This window comes from Camelus bactrianus, chromosome 1 (genome assembly GCF_048773025.1).
Source record: "Camelus bactrianus isolate YW-2024 breed Bactrian camel chromosome 1, ASM4877302v1, whole genome shotgun sequence".
NCBI lineage: Eukaryota > Metazoa > Chordata > Mammalia > Artiodactyla > Camelidae > Camelus > Camelus bactrianus.
In genome coordinates this window covers 94248500-94269503 of record NC_133539.1, presented here as the reverse complement: position 1 = coordinate 94269503, position 21004 = coordinate 94248500, and the positions used below count along the sequence as shown (strand labels likewise).

At 38.5% G+C, this 21004-nt stretch overlaps 1 long non-coding RNA gene across 1 annotated transcript in view; it reads left to right on the top strand.

The window, feature by feature from the left end:
* Positions 1 to 20479, top strand: part of LOC141578105 (uncharacterized) — a 190465-nt gene extending 169986 nt beyond the window's left edge. The window contains exon 4 of the long non-coding RNA XR_012508020.1: positions 20424 to 20479. This is a non-coding gene — a long non-coding RNA (uncharacterized LOC141578105). The remainder of the gene's footprint in view (positions 1 to 20423) is intronic.
* The last annotated feature ends 525 nt before the right edge of the window (positions 20480 to 21004 follow it).

The following is a 21004-nucleotide window of genomic DNA, read 5'->3' as shown; positions in this document are numbered from 1 at the left end:
AATAAACTCAAGAAAACTGGAAGCACTAAGAATTTTGAACTTAACAGCATGAAAATAACAGATCCAAATTTAGAAACTAAACTTCCCAGACCCCTTACTGATAGTTCAACTATTCATGTGTTATGTGATCCCAGGAGATACCACTGAGAAGCAGATAAAAAGCACAGAGAAATCTGTTCTTGAAATCAGAGTGATGCAGAGCTGAATATGTAAATTTAATATTTTTCTTAAAGGAATATATTCCAAATTTTGGGAAGATCAGGTAGCAAAAAGCCTAAAGGTTAGAATGCAGATCCCAAAGCAAACAAACTAGCAGTAAACTGCTTGAATCCTCAGAGTCCTCCCTTGCTTTTTGCCTTGTACTTATGTCTTTGCTCTCCTTTTTAACCTGCTCCTCTGTGAGTTTCTCGTCTGTCTAAAAAATTGTGAGTGAGTCAAGCATTTAGGCATATATGGAGCCCTCACCACAGAGAGGATTATGTTCAAAGAATTAAAAGAAAATATGGTATTTATATATAAACAGTCAATCTCAAGAAATATTTTAAAATAATATTTTAAATAATTCTTAAGCTGAGGAGTACAAATATTAAAGTTATAAAAATCTCTGAATGAACACTACAGCAAACTAGAGATGGCAGAAAAACAAGAACTTAAAGACCACAATTGAAATTACCCAAATTGAAAAATAGAAACAAAAAAAAAAGACTAAAGAAAAGTGAATAGAACTACAGAGACCTGTGGGACAATAAAAAGCAGTCTAATATGTGAGTAACTGGAATTGCAGGAGAAGAGAGAGAGAAAGGGACAGAAAAAAATTGAAGAAGTAATGGCTAAAAAAAAATTTTAATTTGATGAAAAACTTCAATTTACATAACTAAGAAACTCAATAACTCAAAAAAAGCACAAAGAAATCCGCTCCTAGACATATCGTAGTCAAATTGCTTAAAGTCAAAGAGTAAATCTTAAACTCAACCATAGAAAAATTATTCTCTACATAGAATAAAAATAATCTTATTAAGAGCTGACTTCTCAGAAACTAGGAAAGCCAAAAGACATGGGGATGATCTATCAAAGGAAGAAAAAATTCTATTAACCAACAATTTTAAGTTCAGTGAAACTTTTCCTTTAAAATTGCAGGTTAAAAAAATCATACAAAAATCTCAATCTTTCCAAAATAATTAAAACTATGATAAAACTCAATCACAATTTTTAAAAAGTCTTTGCAAAGTAAGAATAGAAGCTGATGTTTTTACAGAAAACATTTATACATAATGATGAAATAATGTAAGCTTTCCTTTTCTTGGAGCAGTTTTAGGTTCACAGCAAAACTGAGAGAAATATTCTTCTTCCCCTGCCCCCTTCTAGAAACAAGGGAAAATTTCTCTGATACTTACTTTGAAAATCTGTTTGAGCTCTTGGAGGTAAAACTAAAAAAGCATAGGGCTCTTCTATTACTGGGGCCCCCTGGTTTTTAACTCTCAGATTTGTCCACACCAGGCCTTCAGCAATTCATTAATTATAGTTCAGATTTTCCTACCGCAACACAACAGTTCCTGCAGAGAATTCTGTTCCAGTATATTGTGATTGTCTGTGTCCTTCTGTCTGTCTCTTCAATTTGGAGGGTAGTCACCTGCCCCTGTGACCTCACTTTTCTTATATATTTAAGCTTTTTTAATTGGCTTTTTATTTGTTAGGATAGAGTGGTGACTTCTAGACTCCTTACCTGAAGAATTGAAAGTATATTTTCCTTTTGAGATTGAGAACAAGACAATGATATCCACTGTCACTGCATCTATCCAACGTTATATTGATTGGACCTAACCAATTGAAAAAGGAAAGGGGAATAAATAAAAGGGATAAAATTGATAAATTAGACTACATTAAAATGAAGAATTTCTATTAATTCAAAACACCATTTAAGAGTAAAAATGAAAATCATATAATGACAGAAAATATATCATTCTAACCAAGGGCTTATATCCAGAATACATAAAAACTTCTCCAAACCACTAAGAAAGAGAGATGACCACCACAGGAAAACAGACAAGAGACTTGAACAGAAAATTCAATAAAGACACTCTCCAGTCGTTAATAAACAAAAAAAATCTCAACCTCATTAGTAATCAGGGAATCGCAAATTGAAGACACAGAGTTCTCACTATGTACTTACCAGAATAACCAAAATAAAAACAATGAAAATTCTTACCCTCTGCCAATAGGAATATAAATTGGTTAACAATTTGGAAAATCATTTGGCATTGGCTACCAAGTTGAACATATCCTGTTACTCAGCAATTCCCTCTTGGGTATGTCTCCTCACCTGCTGCAGGAGACATGTGTCAAATGTTCATAGTAACAATATTCATAATAGCCAGGTACTGAAAACAACTCATGTCCACGAAAAGTAAATGAGTAAATAAGTTGTAATATATTTATTCACTTTATTACCAGAAAGCAATTAAAATGAAGAACTGTAGAAACAATTAGGATTAGATGAATTAAAATTCCAAAGACAGAGGAGCCCTTCTCAGGTGAGATGTTGATCATGGCCACTGGCTATTTTCTTCTCCAAAGGTGTTTACCATATCCTGGTAGAAAGTGAGAACAAAGCATGATTCCGGCAAAGAGACTACCAGCAAAACTGCAAACGAGAAACGAGAAAGGTTTTGGTAGTTTTGAGGGCCTCTGGCAGCAGATTACAAACTACAAGAGCCCAATTTTTAACACCGGATATTTTTTTACAATGTATCCAACTTGAACATGTTTTTGTATTTTCACACTTTGTTTTTTGCTTTGCTGGGTTCACTGTGCTGGTGCTATTATTTTGTTTAGGAGTTTATGAATATGTGTTTTTGAGTGAGATCGTCCTATAATTTTCTTTCATTATAATATCCTAGTCTGGATTTAGCTTCAGAGTTTACTAGCCTCATAAAATGAGTTGAATAGTGTTCACTCTTTTACTGTTCTCTGGAACACTTTTAAAGTATTGCAATTCACTCCTCCATGAAAACTAGATAGAACTCACTGGTGAAAGTTTAGGTGTATAGTATTTTCTTTGTGAGAATATTTTTAAACTACTGCTTTAATATTTTAACAGTCATGTGCATACTAAGCTTTCTTATACTTGATTGAGTTTTGCCAAATTATGTTTTCTTGGAAATTGTTCATTTTGTCTGACTTTTTATTCAGTGGCATAGATTTATTCACAAAAAAACTCTTACTATATTTTAAGTATCTATCATGCCTCCAGTGACATGCTTTTTCTTTGATTTGTTTTTTATTATGGACATTTTCAAACATAACACAAAAACAGAGGGATTAGTACAAATCAAAATAGTCATCTTAAAACTGGTTCTGTGTTTTACTTTGATTTTTGTGTGTTTTTTTTGCTTTGGAGATACCTCTTGGAGACAGCGTATCTTAGACCCTTTTTTTAAAATCCAACCTGACAAAATCTGTCTTCTAATGGGGAGGCTAGCCTCTTTTCCCCCTTCCTTCTTTTGTAAGTTTTTTTAATTCCATTTTTTTCTTTATATAGTTTCAAAAATTACGTATACTACTTATGCTCATTTAAATTGTTAACATTAAGATTTCAACATGCAAATGTATTTTAACATCTATATCATTCAATATTTTAAACTTCCTCCCAAACACAAACATTTTACCTTTAATTCCAATCAACTCCCCCTCATTTTACATGGTAATTTTGCTAAATATTTTGTTCTACCTTAATTTAACTACCCAAATCAAATACTAGTATTTATACCATCAAATTATTTTTTCCAGATTTACCTACATATTTCCCAAGTTCCTTGCTCACCAGTCCTTCTTGCTTTTCAGAATTCCTTCTGGGACAATTTACTTTCTTCTTCAAGAACATTATATGTATCAGCTTTAGTGACAAATGATTCATATACTTGTACATACATATGGCAGTCCCCCCAAAAAAATCTGGGATAATTTCATCTTGAGCTCTTTGTCTAATTACATCTGCAAAGACCCAACTTCCAAGTAAGATCACATTCTGAGGTTCCAGGTAGATATGAATTTGGGGGGGGGACATTATTCAACCCTCTACACATATCATGTAATTCACACATTTGTACATAATTAAATGTATGATACGGTGGGTTTTCGGATATTCAGAGTTGTACAACCATCACCACAATCAATTTTAGAACATTTTCCTCACTCCTTAAAAGAAACACTATATTCTAAAATACATCGTCTAAGTTTTCCTTTAGTGAGTACCTAGTATACAATTTTTTTCAGCTATATCTGAAATGTCTTTATTTTCATTCTTAAAAATTTAGCATAGGTTTTAATTCTAGATTGATGTTTATCTTCGCTCAACAGCTTAAATAAATTAGTCCACCGTATTCTGGATCTGTTATTATTGTTAAGAAGTCTGCTATTAGTCTAAGTGCCATTTTTTTTGGCAGCATCTGTCCTTCTCTCTGTTTCTAAAATCTTTTTACTTTTAAACTGCTGTCTTTCTACCGTGATTTATCCAAAGTATGTTTGGAATTTGTTGTGATTCTTGACTCTAAATTTGTATAGTTCATCACATTTCAGAAATGATTAGCCATTATCTTTTCACATATTGCCCTTTTCCATTCTTCCTGCTCTGCCCTTCAGGAGATTTACATTGAAGGGAAAATTAACTTCCAGTTAGCTCAGCAGATCACTGTGTTTGGTCCATCTTACACTGGAAGAACTCTCTGGGACAACACTGTGCCAAACACTCAGCCAACTACAGATACATGCCTTTAGTCACAGGAGAAGCTGTGGAGAAACGTCAGTTCCTCAGTGTAGATCCATTCCATGCCACTGAGGGAAAACTCAAAACCCATGCCTTACTGAGAATGGTGGGTACATTAAGCCATCATTTCCTATTGATGACTATGTTGTTATCTCATAAATAAAGAGAATTATGTTACTTATAAAAGGAACTAGAAATAATTGCTTAGCCTATAGATAAATACTAGACTTTGGCAACTGATCTCTATTATTTCCCTAAATATTCCAAGTAAAGGTGCTACAGAGACCTCCTCAAACTGCTATTTTCAAAGCAAACACACAATATTAATTGAGCAATTATTGCAGCCAATATCCCAGTAATTATATAATTCCAGCTAATTACTGCCAGTTAATTATGGTTTTTGACAATATTTCTCTTTCAGTGAGCAAATCTCAGACTCAGAATAAGACACTATCTTACTCATTATCCCAGAAATGAATTCCTAAAGTAGAGGATTAAAATAAACTACTACAAATCCAACTGTCTAAATAGAAGTTATTTCTTTGTCATAAAACTTACTCAGGATATTTGGAAACTATAATTTGAAAAACAGAAATCAAGTGTGTCCTAAGGCAATGATCCATTTATCAGAACCTTTTTACATACATACTTTAATTTGCTCCCCTCTACACAATAAAAGATATTTACATATGTTTGGCAGAAGTTATTGCTGTATTAATGGTTTTTCTCCTGTGTTTTTCCTTCTCCCCTTCCAAGAAGGTAAACGGGCTCTTTCTAACATCCTTCCCTCAGCCTGGTGGCCGCTGCCAGGCCTGCCCACAGAAAGTCCCTGAACAGACTTAAATGGGAAACTCAGATAAGGAAACTCCATGTGCTGGCAAAGCAACAGTACCAAGGCCTGGAACCCAGATTTCTCATCTGGTTTACGTGGTTCCTCAAGAGGCTGAAGTATTGCCTTTGATGGTAACATGTTATTTCTGGGGGCTGATGTGGCTGGAAGAATAGAAGGCAGCACACCTACTTCCAACCTGGAGAATGTTTTGCTTTTCAGGGGCTGCTAAGACTCCAGAGATTGGGTGTGCGTCTGTCAGATACAGAGGAGGCGTGAGGAGCTGCACCTGTGTCACTGTCTGTGTGTTTATGCTCTGCTTTTACTCTGCTTCAGGAGTAAACCAAGTCCAAGTTACAGTTCTTAACCTGTCCTCTCACCCGAACCAGACTCTGTGGGAATATTTGTAGGGCCGGAAGCAAAAGTGACTGCTCGAAGGGAATCTTTTGTGAAGGTCTGTACTCATCAGATATATTACGCTAGTTCTCCTGGAGGCCCTTTGTGTGTGTGTTGGGGGTGGGACATGGATTTGGGAGGAAGGGCAGTTTGGAAGGAGAGTTCTAGAACATCTACATCCTGGTCCCTGGCAAAGCCCCAGGGTGAGTGGCAAGCCCAAAGGGGAGTTCTGTTAAACAGATGGCAACGAAGAGTAGGATTGCTGAGTTTCAAGTGTCCATGGGTGCTTAGGTTATGAGAATATCAGTAGCAACCACAATAGACTAGAGATTCAAGACCCTGCCTTTGTTTTCTACGTACCACATAAGCCTCTGAATTCCTATGTGATCTAGACACGGGGCCGAGTCACAAACAGGACTGGTACTGCATTTCTCAGCCACTTTTCAGGATGGAGAAACCAGGCTAGGGTTTAGGTTGATTGAAAGGCAGTAAAGTAATGCACTGTTCTTACGGATTTGACCATGTGGCTTAAGATTAATATATACTATATATGGTATATATTTATAATTTATCTTTCAAACTGACAAAATTCCAAAAATATGATCTATCACTTCCTTATAAAACATACACACACCCAAAGGCATATACACACACAGGCACCCGTGTCCCTTATTCTGTTTCTCTTCGTGTTTATGTTACTTTCATACATTTCTCATTTTCCTTAGTATCAGATTTAGTATGGTCTTCACCCCTGTGACTGTGGTCTCCTGTCTACTTTTTCCTTTTTCTTCAGAATAGACTCTGTGCAGATGCAGTGTATCCACTCTGTCCACATCTCCACCTCCTCATCCACCGAGAACCACTGGAAACTGGTTCCACTGTCTTTATCTTTGGCTGAAGTGCACTAAGAGTTGCTGTATCTCCTCTTCTGCATGATTTTCTTTTCTTTTGAAATGATACATTTTTTCTTTCCCACTTTAAAACTTTAAATATCTAAACTGTGGATTGAAAATACGTAGATTTCTTCTACAAGAAGCTGCAAGGTGAAATAGGAATATAAGTATATTGTAATAACAAATAAGGAACAAGATATTTTCAGCACAAGAGAGATAGGAAAATGTTTCTCCCCAGAAGGAAAGTAGTCAGAAGAGGAAGAGGCATTGAATGTGTGAGAAAGAAATGGATAATTAAAGAGCTGATTCCTAAGACAGGAGGTTGTGGCATCAAGGGTACCTTGAAAAAGAGGGGACATTTAAAAACTAGAAAAAAGAAGAGACAGTTACTAAATACAGAGACTTGAACAAATGTAAAACTCCAGGTGTAAACTTGAAGGAAGTTAATGGAGTTCACATCACTTGCCTCACTCTTCTCAGTAGGGTGGGAGATACTGTCACTGGCTGAGAAAAAGATTAGCGCTTAGAGAGTGGAAAAGGTTTGAAATCGCTCTGGGAAATTACAAAGAAATAACAATAACAACAATACAAATAAAAATAATAATAATGGCATTGTTATGTAGTCATTGCAGTCCTCTCTCTCACCCCTCTAACCTCAGCTTCTGTCAGATTCTAGCACTTCCTCAAGCTGTGTTCCTGCTTCTACGGTCTGTGTTCTGTCTGTCATAGGCCTGTTGGCCTCATTTGGGTTGGTCTTTCTATCCATTAGTTCTTCTATACTTCTTTCCCTCTTCCTTTCTCTATTCACAAATCCACGTTCATACTGCTGCCTTTTGTCTGGAAGAGCTCCCTTCTTATTTTCTTGCTACATCTCACACTCAGTTCCACCTTTGCTTTCCCCCACACCCCTTCCAAAATCTACAACTGACCTGTATTAATTCCTGAAGTGAAATCTACTGTCTTCCCCCTTCCTTTCAAGCCTCAGGTAGCTTCTTTCTATTCATTTGGTAGCTGTTCCCATCACGGTTGTTCCATTTGACCTTCCACTTTACATTCCGAAAGCTAGGCCCAGTCTTCCTACCACCTCCTTTCTTCTCAGGTTAATCATGAGCAGTTACATAACTCATCATCTTTTCTGAGGTTACCACAGTCTCATCTCTTAAAGAAGACACTGGAATACACATTTCCTCCATCACAAAAGCTCCATTCTTGACAACTAGGTAACTCCTTGAGCCACAGTAAAAGAGCACTTAACCTTAAGCCTTTTCCATCTAAAACAATATCTATCTTCTTCTGCCCTTGCCACAGTTATTTTATTCCATCTGGGCTCCCACTTTTCCTGAGACTAGTGATTTCCTTAAACAGGCCCTAGCAGCTCCTATATTCAGCCTTTCCCTCCCTAAGATAAAGAACCGTCTCCACACTTGGTTGACTGAGTGAATTGCCTCATAAATCCTCTAGCATACTGTAATTTCCACAGCCCTGAAAGCAAAGTGGGAAATATAAATCCAGACTGCAGTCTGTCTGTGACTCCTGCCCGTGCTCTGACAGACCTCTTCCTCAGCTGAGTCTGCAGCAGATTAAAGACAGCTTCACATTCTCTGATACTCCTCTCGTCGGAAGACTGGACCTCTGTCCCTATCCCTTGAGCGTGGGTAGGTTCTACGACTGCTTAGACAAACAGCCTATGGCAGGAGTGATGCTCTGTTCATCTCTGGGCCCAGGCCTTAAGAGACTGAAAGCTTCTACTTCTTCTTTCTTAGAAGATTCACTCTTGGTACCTAGTGTCTTAGGAGACACTAGGTAAAAGAGTGGAAAGGCCTGAAGCCACACTGAGAAGGACCCGACTGAGTGCAGCCTTCCAGCCCTACCTGTTAAGCCCCAGGTACGTTAGTAAAGCCCATAGGCCAGACCAGGCGCTGTCTGCGTGATACTGAGTAACCTTAGTCTGCACCATGTGGAGCCAAAGCTTGCCTAAATTCTCAAAGTCATGTCATATATAAAATTAGTGTTGTTTAAAGCCATAGAATTTTAGAGTGCCTTGTTATGCAGTGATAGATAAGGAAATAAAGTCCGCATGGGCACTCCCAAACACCACTTATGCACAAATAGATGAAGCTTGTTTGTTCCTCAGTGATCTTAGAATACATACTGTTATCCCAATTTTACAAAAAGAAAAAATAACAATAACACTATTGGAGCCACTATAATATGAGGTTAAGAATGTGAGTGTTGCAATCAGGTTATCTGGTATCAAAACCCATCTTTGTCACTTACCTGTTGTGTAAACTTCTGAAGCTGAATTGAGCTTCAGATAGTGTCCTAATGAGCTTGTTACATTAAATTACAGATCATTAAAAGTAGAAAGGATCTTGGGATCTAGTCCAGTGACTTTCAACCATGGCCCTGGGAGCCCTTCAAGGGGAGGAGTGGAGGGAAATAGATAGAGCACGGCCCAACCCGCGCTCCCTTGATGAAAGCTACCACTCCTTTATGTGTGTTTTATATTAGGCTTTCAGATAGAATTTCCTTTTTAAAAAACTGGCTGCTAAAACAAAATAAAGTACTCAAATACACATGTATATTCTAACTAATCCCAAAACACCCAAATTCAAAGATGAAGGGAATGTCATGGAAAGTGACTTCTGCCTAGAACCCTCCTTCCTGCCCTCTTCACAACCTGCTGCTCATCATTCACTTCTCAGACCAGGCCTTACTTCCTTCAGAAAGATTGCTTCCACCTCGGAAGTCCACATCCATGACCGTTCCTGTGTCTTTCCCAGCTTCTTTGTAAAAGTGCTTGCTGCTACTTTCCATGAACTCCAAGATGCACATTTTAAAATATCTTTATATTTCTGAAATGAGGAGGTATCACATAGTTGATAACATCTTACAATTGTTGCCAGCCAGATGGTAGTCATGACACAGTTGTGTAAAAACTTTCTGCTGGGAGCTTCTAGTATAATCAAAAAAACATTAAAGTAACTGAGATTCATTGAACTTCAAGTTCTTTGTAATATAGTTGCATGTTTGGTTGGCTCCTCTACTGAATTGGAAGCTACAAAGATACAACCATGTCTTTCTTTCTTATTTACTATAAGGCTCCAATCCTTAACTACATTCTCAGTGAATATTTGTGGAATTGTCCAAGTAGATTTTATCTCTTGTTCTAAGAATGAAGACATTGATCAAAGGTTTAAATAGAAACAGGAACAACAATTTAATCTTTTTACAATTTAGGCTTGCACTTCCAGTGGGTCAAAATCTTTTTATAGATTGAATATAATTACTTTAAGTCTAGTTTAGTATTTGACAGAGAAAAATGCAGTTTCGTCCAGAGAAACTGGTATCTTCAAATACTGCTAGTGGTTTTGTAAATTGGTGCCAACTTTCAGAAAACAATTTTGCAAATTTTATTAATAAAGACCTTTTGGATTGCAAGTATTAAAAGCTGATCAACTTAATCAAAAAGAAAGATTGAAGGGATTATTGTTGAAGGGATAACTGAACTTCTGAAGGGCTATTCTGTGTGGAATACAGGGCTGAGGATGCACACCAGAGTCACTTGGAGCCAGATGCTGAGCACAACACTGCTCACAAGGATTGGTAGAGGAGGAAGAGCCTCCTGTGATTCTCAAAAAAGAATCTTCTCTAACAAATATGAGAGAAAGAATGATAAAATTAGAAAATTACCATTTTATAACCCACAATTTATAAATTCATTCAGGAAGGGTCATCAATTGTCCTTAAAACCATTGCTTATAATCCTGTTGGAGAATACTATATTCATAAATCTCTTACCACTCCCACAAATTTGTTACTAACTACAGAAAGAAGAATATGTATTTACAGTGGAGACATCTGGCAGACATCACCTTAAGCAGGTCATCAAACTTAGCTTCACCAATAACAGGACACTTGATATTTGCCTCTGAATATGATCAAATAAGAAGTGTAAAACCTGACCTATGTAGTATTCTTGTATTCTTTAAGTGAAGTATAGTCAGTTTACAATGTTGTGTCAATTTCTGGTGTGCAGCATAATGTTTCAGTCATACATATATATTTTTTTCATACTTTTTCATTATAGGTTACTACAAGATATTGAATATAGTTCCCTGTGCTATACAGAAGAAACTTGTTGTTTATCTATTTTATATATAATAGTTAGTATCTGCAAATCTCGAACTCCCAATTTATCCCTTCCCACCCTCTTCCCCTCTGGTAGCCATAAGTTTGTTTTCTATGTTTGTGAGTTTCTGTTTTGTAAATAAGTTCACTTTTTTTTTTTTTTTTTTTTTAGATTCCACATATGAGTGATATTTGCTATTTTTCTTTCTCTTGCTGACTTACTTCACTTGGAATGACAGTCTCCATGTCCATCCATGTTGCTGCAAATGACATTATTTTATTTTTTATGGCTGAGTGATATTCCATTGTATAAATATATATATATATTTACAAAATTTTTATTTTACTTTTGTAGTGGAAGAAATTTAAGTAGAAATGAAAATTTTAAATGCATATTCCTTTTTTTACTTTAAAATTTCACCAGTCACACCAATATAAAGTATTTCAGTAGTTTTACATAATCCCTCCCTGAAAATACATTAACATTTGAAAATATTTGTCTTTTCATCACTCTTTTCTTCTAAATTACTTTATTCATCATCATCTGCTTTTTGCTTTGGAAAAGTATTTGGAAAATAAATCCAGCTGGCGCTGAACCAGTCACTCTTACTTCAATAAAAACAAACAACCAAATAATTCATGTTAAATATTCCTCTCAAATTACAGTATTTATTTTGGAATGATGGGTGTGTTTATTGTAGATTCAGTGTCTGAGCCATTTTATAAAATACGTTTTTTAATTCCCTCATCAAGCAATAACTAACCAAGTTATTTTGTACAAATCTACCTGCTGAGAACAGTTAGAAAAGATAAATTAAATATAAAATATATTTTTGAGACATCAAATAACTAATGAGACAGAGAGAAATTGAAAGGCTAAGATCCGTGATTGGAAGAAAGCCCAGAGAGGTGAATCTAGTATTTGAGGCTGCTTTTTCTTTACAGGAGACTGATAATTTTTAAAGTGCCAATTAACCAAGAAGAGGTAATAATTCTAACTTGTATGCACCTTGGAAAGGCCTCCAAATATATAAAGCCATTAAACAACAAAAGTTTTGAGAAAATTCAGTTGATTAAAATTGGTCAAATACTAATACTTTCTACATTTTGTTACTTAACCATAACCTAATGAAAAAATCTCATTTAAACTATAAAAAAGGTCAACTTCAAGATTTTGCAGGTTAAATTCATAATTATATTGCAATCCATTCCCATTACCCAAATGACTTGAAAGAAAAAAAATCCACAATTTGTCAAAATCTTTAAATGACTGAAAAAATTTTATTTGCTCAATTATGACACTGTTCAAAGAAAATCTACTTTCTTCCTTCTTAATGTTAAGAACAGACATATGTTTGTAACCCATGATGCTTAGAATGAGGCCATCTTCATGAATTGAAAGAAAGTATATCTTGAGTCTTCGACTTGATATCTTTTAATCTTGGCTGAACGTCTTCAGATAATGGCATATGCTAATTTGCCTATGAGCTTTATGCTTATAGGGATTACGTTCATAAGTGAGGATAGTAGAGATATATGTCACCTATTAATGATAATAATAATACTTATTCATCTGTTTTAGTGTGCCAGTGCACCCTGTGCCATACATCCCAAACTCAGTGCCTTTCCGTGATGTCATATGGTCTCCTTAGTGCCATACAGAATGTGGCAAGGGTTGGGATTGGTTTCAGAGGACCCAGATGGGGAACTGTGACAAATTAGAGGGGACATGACAGAGTTTTGAGTAGACAGGTAGAAGAATCTAGGGAGTTTCAACTAATGCAGAGCAGTCAGGAAGCAGACACCTGAATGGAGTCTGGAGTTCAGGCCATGGATGAGCAAGAATAGAAGTGCTAAGCCAGGAGGGCAATTTCTGATTCGAATCCACAGACTGTTTTGTTCCCACTCTGTATAAGTGGCCATGAGCCCACTGGCTTTCACCATCTTAAGAAGCCCTGACAGCATAAGATTAATGACGACTATTTTATCCCCCAATTATAAAATACCTAGGGAACTAAAGAATTTGGAATTGGAATATTTCAAATTTGAAATCTAATTTAGTTTTAATCCCTTTTTGTTCCCTTACTTGTTAAAACTCCTTTGTATATATCTAAATTTTAGTATCTAAATAACCTACGTGATATTGGCTCTAAAATAGTTAAACTCCTGACCTTCTGACATCCAGGAAGGATGTTTAACAGGCTTAGACAGGAATTACCATGGCATTATTGTTCTTGCCCAATGGGGTATCTTTTTCAGTTCAAACAAACTGCAAATTATTTTCCCACCACAAAATAACATTGCAACATGCAGGTAGAATACAGAGGCAGTAGAGAGTATTTTAAAAGTCCAAAAGTCACATTCTACCACATGAAAAGGAAAGCCATTTCCCAGAAAATAATCAGAATTAGCAGAAGGCATTTAGTAGAAAGCCCTGGATAGAAGCCACTTCCTTTAAAGATAGTTAAAGTGTTTCCATACTTAAAGTAACTCAGAACAATAATAATTTTTTTAAACCCTCCATAATTGGTAATTCAGGCACAGACTCAAGAATATCACTTTCATTGCACAGATAGGCACAAGACAGGGGGCATGTGTCAGAACAACACAGAGAACCCAAAAGAAAACAAGATCAGAGATAAATGTATTACTTCACTTGGCTAAAGTTTTAGCAATGGCTTAAAAAGGAAGCTATGAATATAAATTTCAAGATTAATTAATTATTCATGCTTAATTAACTCTACAGAACAATTTATGTAGTTCTCCTTCCAAAATATAGGCTTAGCCATTTTGAATTAATTTCTCTTTTTGCTGCTAAAACTTTTCAAGTTAAGAATATTCCAGCCATTAGGGTTATTAGGACTAAATGGGCGTACTTCTTTATTTTGATCAAGACACTATTACCCCAAGAGGCAAACAAGGTAAGCAAGCAAGGACCTGATCATACACATTGGGCCGTTGTGGTAATGAAGAGAACAGCAACACATTTCAGGTTGTTCAGGTATGTGTGCAAGGCTCTCCCATTGCTCACCAGACACTAGACCTATAGCAACTAACCTGATTCACATCTCCCCCAAAGGCTGACCCTGCAGCTTTGAATATATTTCTTGACCTGCTTAAGGATTGCTGCTGTTCTTGTTGTTGAACACTCCTTTGAGCCCATATTCACCTCCAGCTACATTCCTATGACTCTTCTCCTTTATGCAAAATGTTAGTAAGTTGACAGATTGGAAAAAGCTGAAGAGTAATATGAGAGATGCAGAAAAGGGTAAAGACAAGAGTACAGGCAAATCCCAATAGACGTTTTGTATGTAGGCTTGCCTCAAACCCAGTCTGCTGTGCTGTGATTTGACAGTGGCTACATTCTTCTGCTTTAGGCCACACAGAATGTCTCCTAAGACTCATCAATGCATCAGTGCATTTCTCTCTCTCTCTCTCTTTTGCCTTTAACATACTTTTCAACTCACTCTAAGATAAAAACTAGTAATCTTAGAAGAATGAAGCCACTGTAAAATCACAGCATAACAGGAAGGAGAGAGAGGAATATATCTGATCTCTTTCTTCTCTCATTGGCTGAGCACAGCATCAAGCCAGGGGAAGGGAGCCTGGGTGATATGGCTCAGAAATGAGCTCCCCAGGGCACAGAACAACACAAAGAAGGGTGGAAAGATAAATGGAGAACCTCCAGCACACTCTTCTCTCCTGGTTTTTTTCTTATTTGCCTGACAACCTTTTGCAATCTCTTTGATAATTTTGCTTTCCCTGTCTGACCATTAAATGTTGGAATGTTCTAAGTCTTAGGTCTTCCTGTGTTCTCACTCCACAGCATCTCCTCAGGAGAGCTAGTCCATACTTACAGATGCAATTAGCACCTATATACACACCAGTGATCCACAGATGTATAATTCTAGCCCAGGTCACTACTCTAAACCCGAGATCCCAATGCCCAAATGCCAAATGGACAGCTCCAGTTAAATAGCTCAACTCAAAATGTCCACAACTGCCTTCATGATCTTCTCCTCTAATTGAGACCCTCTTCCAGTGTCCCTTTTCTGTGAGTGACTTAACTCGTCAGAAAGTTCCATCCCAGAATCCTCTCTTTTACACCCGTATGCAATACATTACGATGCCAATAAATTTGCCTTAGAAGATCTCTGACATCGCTCCGCCACTATATATCCACCACCACCACAATCTTGGGCTCTTCATGTGCACCAGAACTATCATCACCCATCTCACTCCTGCCTCCACTCTATTTGTTTTCAGCTTAGTAGCCAAGTGATCTTTAAAAATAAGCATAAGTCTGGTCATTCCAGTGTCATGATTTAAAGTCTTCAGTCATTTCTCTTAGCCTATTAATCAGAATTTTTATCATGATCTACAGGACCTCCTCCAGATCCTCTCCCACCCTATTTCTTCTCACTTTCTTGTCAAATTGCCCTTATTTCAATTCCTGGGAAGTGCCGAGCCTCCTCCCACCAGAGGAGCTTTGTGAGTGGCTCCCTTTGCGTGAAGTGCTCTCCCCACCCCCAACTCCTTTGTCAGCATAACTCCAACCCACCTCAGGCTGGAATTTTTCTGGAAGAAAGCTTTCCTGCCTACCCCTCCCTGCTTCAACTTGATAAGCTCTTTCATAGGCACTGGTAGCTTGGATTCCCAGAATATACCTCATTTCTAATTTTAAATTTATTGGGAGGTGGGGGTGATTATCCCCTACCCTCGGGGGACTATAAGAACCTTTGAACAGGACTGTGTCTGCTTTTGCTTATCACTGTATTCACAGTACTGTGCCTAGTGGTGTGTTTATCCCTATATCACAGTACTGAATATGGTACAAGATTGTCTTAGTTCAGGCTGCTCTAACAGAATACCATAGAGACTGGGTGGTTTATAAAGAATAAACATTCATTTCTCACAGTCCAGAGCCTGAGAAATTCAAGATTAAGGTGCCAGCAGATTTGGCGTCTGTTGAGAGCCATATACTTGGTTTACAGCTTGCAGTCTTCTCTCTGTGTCCTCACATGGTAGAAGATGCTGAGGAGTTCTCTGGGGTCTCTTTTACGAGGTCACTAATCCCATTCATGAGGGCAGAGCCCTCCCAAAAGCCCCACCTCCAAATACCACCACACTGGGGATTAGGTTTCACCATAACCCCCAGAAACGTTCAGTCTACAGCAGTGATCAACAAACATATTTGTTCAATGACAGCATGGAGATATAACTGGATGAGTGAGTAAATAAATGAATGCACAGAAGTCATGCTAATCCTACAGCTGGGAAGCACTGAGATTCTAGCCGGGAGGTCTTGGGTGGAGGCTAATAGTACAAGACTGAAACATGAAATAGAATGTAGAAACAGAATTCTTAATGATTTCAAGATTTGTGTAAATTAGAAAGTCTATTCAAGCCATCCCTTGGGTGGGTCCTCTGCCTCAAGGCATTCTGGGACCTCAGCATCCCAGGCCAGAAGAAATTGAGAGGAACTCAGGGCCAGGGAGAGTCTCACCTCGTTGACAGCACATGTTGGTATATGCCTGTTGTGAGGGGAGGAGCTCAAGAAAACAGGCCAAGCTGCTCAGATTAATGCTAGGGTGCTCAGAGCTGACAGAGAGGTTAACGTGGAGTTCAGTTTCTGTTACAAAGAGCTGTTCTGCAGGGGTTTGCCATACCTGTCAGTCACTTGCAAAGACTTTCCAATCAGATAACACCCAGGAGAGGCTGGAGAGTTGAAGGAAAAAGGAACTAGTCAAACCTGCCGTCTTTACATGGCTGAGTGCTCTCATTTCAAGGAAACAATTTTGTGCATCTTAACGTTGCCACATGGATGCCAGCCCTCTTTTTTCCACTTTGAAAATGTTTTGGAACCGTCCTCTAAACCCAGCCTATAATTCAAAATAATACGCAAAATTATTTTTAGGAAGAAAATGTACTGTTTATCATTAGATAATCTAAAGTAAATAAAAATAATTAAGAAATCTGTTTTGGAAGTAGTACATCTCTTCTGTATCTGAATATAACATACTACCAGGGTGAAATACAAAATCGACAGCTGAGAGAGAAGCAAGATGGCAGAGTAGAAGGACACTTATAGCTCACCCTCTCCCACAAATACACCAAAACTCACATGTATGGACCTACTCAGCCAACCAGAGCACCTGCCGAACTCCAACAGAACATCGCCCTCTTCAAAAAACAAAGATGCCAAAAATCTGGTAGGAGAAAAGGAAAAAAGAAAGAAGAAAAAGCAAAACACTTTGGGACCAATCCCAAGGGGAGGGAGTGGCAAAGGAGGACTGGTGCTCATTAGCTGGGTCTCCCCTCTCCAACGGAGAGGCCAGTGGGATGGAAGGGGAGCCTCCATGGCTCAGATCTGCCCTAACACCCTTTGACCAACAGAACTGAGTTAAACGGGCACAAAGGGTCCCTGTGACACCCAGCCCGAGACGCGAGCCAGCAGCTGGGGCCGGGACAGGCCACCCAAGCCAGGCGGAGGACTGGGGCGGCTGGACTGAGGCAGCCCCAGGGGACTGCAGGGGGCTGCGCACCATGGCTGGGAGAGGATAAGGAACAGAACAACCTTGGTCCTCCATAAATTGTGAAAAAAGAAAAGCAACATGGCTGGTGTGCCTTGGGTGGGGGGCGCTGTAGCCTTTGTCTCCTCAGACCTGCGCTGCCATTACTGGCACTTCTTGCGAGAAGAGAGGTGGGGTGCAGCCACAGCCGCCATCTCCTCCTGTGCTCAGCATCTGGGTTGGGACGGGGCCGAGACCTGAATCTGCACCCAGGGGCTCTGCAACCTCTAGGGAGGACTGAGACTTGTTTACAGCCCGAGGCAGATAGGATCTTTCTGCCCTGGCACCCCAGAGAATTTGCACCACGAAGACAAACAAGGAGCTGAGAGTTGGCACAGAGCAGGGGTGGGGCCGTTCTGTGGTCTTCCCCGAGCCTGCCTACGGAGCACTGACCTGAGGCGGAGTGGGTAGCTGCACAGAGCAGCGGAGCCACCAGCACCAGGAGAGGGTGGGCAGCCACCCCCCTTCCTGGCAGGAACACAGCACCTGACCACGGTGCTGGGAGGGGGTGCGATCCACCCACCTGCCTCCCCCAGAGCACAGCATCTGACTGTGGCATCGGGAGGAGGGGAGTGACCCACCTGCCCACCAGGAAAGAGCTCAGCTCCTGACCCAGTGTTAGGAGGGGGCACGAGCTGCTAGCCGACAACCACTGGGAGCATCACAGAAGAGAGTGCCAACAGCGGGCCTCTGGAAACAGCAAGCTGAGATCGTGGAACAGGGAGAAGACACAACGACCTCTCGATAAAATCATTAAGAGCACAGCGTCTCCAGGAGAACTAGATAACTGATACTCCTTAAGCCACAGTGCCAGAGAGATAAGAGCAATATGAAGAAGCAGAGGAACCACTCCCAATTAAAAGATCAAGAGAAATCCCCTGAAAGCACGATCAAGGAAATTGACATTGATGGCCTACTAGATCAAGATTTCAAAAAAGGAGTGATCAAAGTACTGAAGGAACTAAAAGAAATAGTGTTTAGAGATATAAAAAATGTCAAACATGACATAGAAGCTATAAAGAACCAAGTAGAATTAGTAAACTCATTTGCTGAGATGAGAGCTGACCTAAAGGCTGTACAAAGCAGGCTAGATAATGCAGAGGAACGAATAAGTGACCTAGAAGACAGGACAACAGAAAGCACCCAATCAGAACAGCTGAGAGAAAAACAAATAAAAAACAATGAAAACAACATAAGGGACCTATGAGATAATATAAAGCGTTCCAATCTACGCATAGTAAGGGTTCCAGAAGGGGAAGAAAGAACAAAGGGGATTGAAAAGGTATTTGAAGAAATCATGACTGAAAACTTCCCAAACCTAAAGGAATCAGATATCCAAGTACAGGAGGCTCAGAGGGTCCCAAACAGGAAGAACCCAAACAGACCCGTACCAAGACATATCATAATCAAGATGGCAAAAGTCAAGGATAAAGAAATAATCCTAAAGGCAGCAAGAGAAAAACAAAGAGTGAGTTACAAGGGAACCCCCTTAAGGCCCTCAGCTGATTTCTCTACGCAAACACTACAGGCCAGAAGGGAGTGGCAAGATATATTCAAAGTCCTGAATGAAAAAAAGATGCAGCCTAGGATACTCTATCCAGCAAAACTATCCTTTAGGATAGAAAGAGAGAGAAAGAACTTCACAGACAAGCAAAAATTAAAAGAGTTTAGCAACACTAAACCTATGCTAAAAGAAATATTCACAGGTCTACTCTAAATAGAAAAGAAGCAGGATGCTACAAAAATGAGAAACTCATAACTGGAAAGGTGATAACTACCATGAATTCCAAATAGAATAAACACAAAATTGTAAAAGAAGACATCTAAATCATTAAGAGTGGGAGAGGGAAGCAAAGAAAGCCATTGTGGAAAACAGTATGGAGATTCCTCAAAAGACTAGGAATAGACCTACCATATGACCCAGGAATCCCACTCCTGGGCATATATCCAGAAGGAACCCTACTTTAAAATGACATCTGCACCCCAGTGTTCATAGCAGCACTGTTTACAATAGGCAAGACATGGAAACAGCCTAAATGTCCATCAACAGATGACTGAGTACAGAAGATGTGGTATATTTATACGACAGAATACTATTCAGCCACAAAAACCAACAACATAACGCCATTTGCAGCAACATGGATGTCCCTGGAGAATGTCATTCAAAGTTAAGTAAGCCAGAAAGAGAAAGAAAAATACCGTATGAGATCACTTATATGAGGAATCTAAAAACAAAACAAAACAAAACAGAAAAACAAAACAGAAACACAAAACAGAAACAGACTCATAGACATAGAATATAAACTTGTGGTTGCCAAGGGGGCGGAGGGTGGGAAGGGACAGACTGGGATTTTAAAATGCAGAATAGATAAACAAGATTATACTGTATAGCACAGGGAAAAATATACAAGATCTTGTGGTAGCTCATTGCGAAAAAAAATGTGACAATGAATATACATATGTTCATGTACGACTGAAAAATTGTGCTCTGCACTAGAATTTGACACAACATTGTAAAATAACTATTACTCAATAAAAAAATGTAAAAAAAAATTGACAGCTAACAATTATGATACATAAGGTTGAATTGTGAGCCTGAGGAGCTACCAAGTATGTATGGAATTAGGAAATTTTTTTTCATGCCAGGGCAGCTGTTACATTCTCCAACATCAGATAAATTGCATTTTATCTATCTTCAGAATGTATCAAGTCTCAGACTCCCTGGCAAGTTGGGCATTATTTGTTTATTGTTTGTTTGTTTAACTTTTAGAGCTTTTCTCCATTTTTTTATATGTATATAGTAGTCCCATCTTGATGCAGCTGTTTTCGGTTATTTGCAGAGCCCAACTGGATACACGCAGCACTCATGCAAAGACTGAAGGAAGGAGGAGCAGAGCCAGGTAATGCCTTCTCTCAGAGGCACGATAATGCCAAGGCTTAGACTTGACTTTGCAGTTTTCCAAACTTGTCTGTTTCCAATGGCAACTGTGAAATACAACCAGCAGAGTGTTTCATATTTAGATTGCTTTTGTCAGTGGGTTGCATAATTAGATTGAATGTGCTTAATCTCTTTGAAAGCTAAAACATGGAAAGATTTCATTTGATGAAAAGGAAAAAAAAAGCAATGGAAAGTATTTGAAACCGAAGCATTTGTGGATTTCTAACAGCAATACATAATGTCCCTTCCTGCTTCGGTTTCAGAAGCTGCAGTCTAGAACTGCTGCATCTAAATGGTGCGGTTTAAAGAAAAATTTGTTGTGGTTGCTTCTTAAAATCAGAGCCAGAAAGAAAAAGGATTGCATCATAATATCTCTCATTATAGGGTTAGGGAAAGAAAACAAAGTTGTCCCATTCAACAAACCTTTTTTGAGGATCTATGATCCAAGGCGTCATGTTTGGCCTGGTAGGGAGATGTGAACCA